Source organism: Patella vulgata, chromosome 2 (genome assembly GCF_932274485.2).
Source record: "Patella vulgata chromosome 2, xgPatVulg1.2, whole genome shotgun sequence".
Lineage (NCBI taxonomy): Eukaryota > Metazoa > Mollusca > Gastropoda > Patellidae > Patella > Patella vulgata.
This window is the reverse complement of record NC_065880.2, coordinates 29,519,185-29,522,907: the sequence shown is the minus strand read 5'-3', so window position 1 is coordinate 29,522,907 and position 3,723 is coordinate 29,519,185.

Sequence of the window (3,723 nt, the reverse complement as noted above, 5' to 3'; positions counted from 1 at the left end):
CTGAATATATATATATTTATATATATATATATATATATATATATATATATATATATATATATATATATATATATACATTATTAGTGTATAACCAAATCCAGTCTAACAGTACAATAAAAATAGTATCCTTTTGTAAATTTGGTTTTAAAATTTAACTTTTTTCAACTAACGTCAAAAGACTTTTTACAAGAGTGTAAGCTTAATTGGATAAAGTGATGGTAAGCAACTCCGAATGCCAAATGGCTGGTCCATAGACCATACTGAAAATGGGAAGGAAATAAAACTTCTCTGCACCAACCTAGCTAATGAAGACATGTCTCCATGTCAAACTGTGCCATTTAAACACGTGTAATATCTGGTGATATATCCAATAAAACTTTAATGGTGTATAAAATATGCCCCATTAAACTATACTGGTATTCAAAATATGTGTAATGTATAATGGTCCGACGAAGCATAGCCTTGAATTCACAACACAGGTGTTAAGTTGTTCCGATGAACAAGATGTTGCAAGAATTGATAACGTATACAGCACAATGACAAGACTCAGAGAGAGAAATGGGGTTTAACGTCCACTCGACACAAACTAGGTATTTCGGGATTAACACATGGTTCAATTTTATTTCAATAATTCGCTTGCGCGTAGGTGTCTTTAGCAGTGTGAGGAAACCGGAGATCCCGGAGAAAACCCACATAGTTGGAACGTACAACCGGGGAATTGGAACCACGCCAGCTGGCTCAATGACAGACCTTATGATACAGCGCGCACATGCTAACCATTCGGCCATCCAATCCCCCCCCCCCCAATACTCAACAAGTCTTGTAACATTTGTGCTGGTACTTGTAGGTGCTAAGATCATATTTGATTTAACCAGTAAAGGCAAGACACCTCCTGGTCCCTAAGATGTTCCTATTTTAGGATATCTGCTATTCTTCGGTACTCATCCACACTCATCACCTTTATCAAACTTAGACAGAAACATTGCGTTAACAGCGTTAGTCTCTAAGGCGTTAAAAAATCATAACTATATTTGAATATCGTATATCATTCAATTTGTACATTTGTCCAATTTCATTTTGATTAACGATCGTCCAAATAACTAGTGTTTAATTTGCCGACAGTGTTTAATTATAAGCTCCCCGGTTAATTATCAGATTTGACCATAATTAGTTGAACCGAGATGTGATTAAAAGTAGTCAACCTGTCCAATGACGCAAGGTGTTCATTTTTGTCATCCTATGTCCAATTTCATATGCGTTGTTCAGATATTAACGATGTACTTAGTTGTGTGTCGTATTTCAGTTTTGCCGCGATATGTGACAGTCTGACAGCATGTTCATTAATGCAGTGGGGTTTAGTTTTTCGGGTTTAATATTTAGATTCTATGTCCAGGTTTTAGAGAATATGATTAGGTTTAGATTCTCTGTGCGGCGTTTAGATGCTGTAATGAGTTTGTAGATTTGTTAAATACTGTTGCGTTCTACGAGTCGCAATGTTTTATAATTATTTTGTTATTCCCACTCTGTCGTATTGCGATAAGGTGGAATATTGTTCGTGATTCATACAATGATGTTTGCCATGCCAGAAGCTTATTTTTCGGGACTAATACGGCGAAAACGATGCGATTTATTTAATCGCGATGGGAGGAATATCTTTTTTAGGATTCATACAATGACGGCCACAAATCAATTTTTCGGCGGCTTGTGATATATATGAAACAACGTAAAACTAAACAAAGTCAATATATAATCTTGATTAGGGGATATAATACATATATTATATAGACTAGGAACTATAATATGCACTATATAAACGGGAAACAATATACACGCACAACCTGTTTTAATGGGATGTCCTTTGATTTATATTGCTGCAACTAATAAAATAAAAACAATGGTAAAACGAAAGAATTATATAATTAACAAAAACAATAACTAATGAAGAATGAGGTTTGGATTGGAAACAAATGAAATTGGCTGCTCTCTTTAATGCTCAGCCCCCAAAACAGTTAGCAGCCACAAAGTATCACCATCTCTTGCATATGGAATTGGTTTTGACAGACTTCTAATGCCAACGTAATTTCTAACATTTTACTTCCCCGATGACAACTGTTTCTGTCCGATTTCTGTAAAAACCAACAATTTGTCCACAAGTTAAATGTCCCCGGTGTTTCACCGTTACAACTGATGGTGATTTTGCCGTAAACGTGCCACGAGAGGTAACTGTTGCGTTGTTTCTGGTTGTATGGATTATTTTGTTGTCAAGTATACACTGAAAAAAAACTTGTGTTGAAACAACACAAACTTGTGTTGTTTTCAACGCAAGTAAGGTGTCTCTATTTAACAACACAAACTTGTGTTGAAACAACACAAAACGTGTGTTAAATGTTGAAACAACACAAAACTTGTGTTAAAATTTATCAAACAACACAAACTTGTTTTGAAACTTGTGTGAAAATCTACACAATACTTGAAATTTTTGAAACTTGTGTTGAAATTTTTGAAATTTGTGTTGAAATTTCTGAAACTTGTGTTAAAATTTCTGAAACTTGTGTTGAAATTTCTGAAACTTGTGTGGTTTCATACAAACTTGTGTATAACCATCCACAAAAACTTGTGTTGTGTTTTTCCCCAATTTATATACAGTATAGCAACCTTTTTATGCAGGACCCATCTCTTTGCTCTGTTAGACCTGTAAAGTTTGATAAAAGAAGGAAACAAATTTTTTTTTTTTTTGTAAGATTATTATTTATTCATAAAATCATAGGAAAAACTAAATTAATACATCAAAACTAAATAGATATTTGAAATGTTAACAGAAAAACAGAGAATTCTAATACTAATTATATTGTGTTATATATAATGACCCCCCCCCCACACACACACACACACACACACACCCCACTTTACCCATCACAAAATATAACATAGCTATTTAAATTGTTCTTAACCCCACACACTTTACCTATCACAAAATATAAAATAGCTATATAAATTGTTCTTTACCCCAAAACAAGAACTGAGAATATAAAGATATGTACACAGTATCCCTACCCCATACTCCAAAATATATAATTCAAATAATATCTAAATTTAATAACATCCAAACCAAGCACTAAGATTAATTATGCACTAAATTGAAACAATTTCAAAAACTGAAAAGTGCTACAAAATCACACTACAAGTGATTTGTGAGACATATAGAAATAACTAATATACACAGAAAACTAACAAAAGAAAAATGCACTATTTTGCAGGAGTAATAAAATGATGTAAAACCTTTTCCTCATTAAAAAAACCCCAAACAAAATGAATATTTTGTAAATAAAAGAAGCAAAGCATCAAGATTGCAGGATTGAAATAAAAAAATATCATATGTACAAAAAATTTATATACAATCACAAGTCATAAGCCACAGTGGTTCAGTGAGTATAAGGTGTTGGCCGAGAAATTTCAACTGGATTTTCCGGCATAGTTCCCACTTGTCAGTAGTGTTGGATATGGCAAGGGATAATTGGGTACAAGCCCGGAATCGAAAGAGAGAGAGAGAGAAATGGGGTTTAACGTCCACTTGACACAAACTAGGTCATTTCGGGATTAACATATGGTTTAATTTTATTTCAATAATTCGTTGCGCATAGGGGTCTTTAGCAGTGGGAGGAAACCGGAGGTCCCGGAGAAAACCCACAAGATTGGACAGGCGACCCTACTCCTTGTCACGTA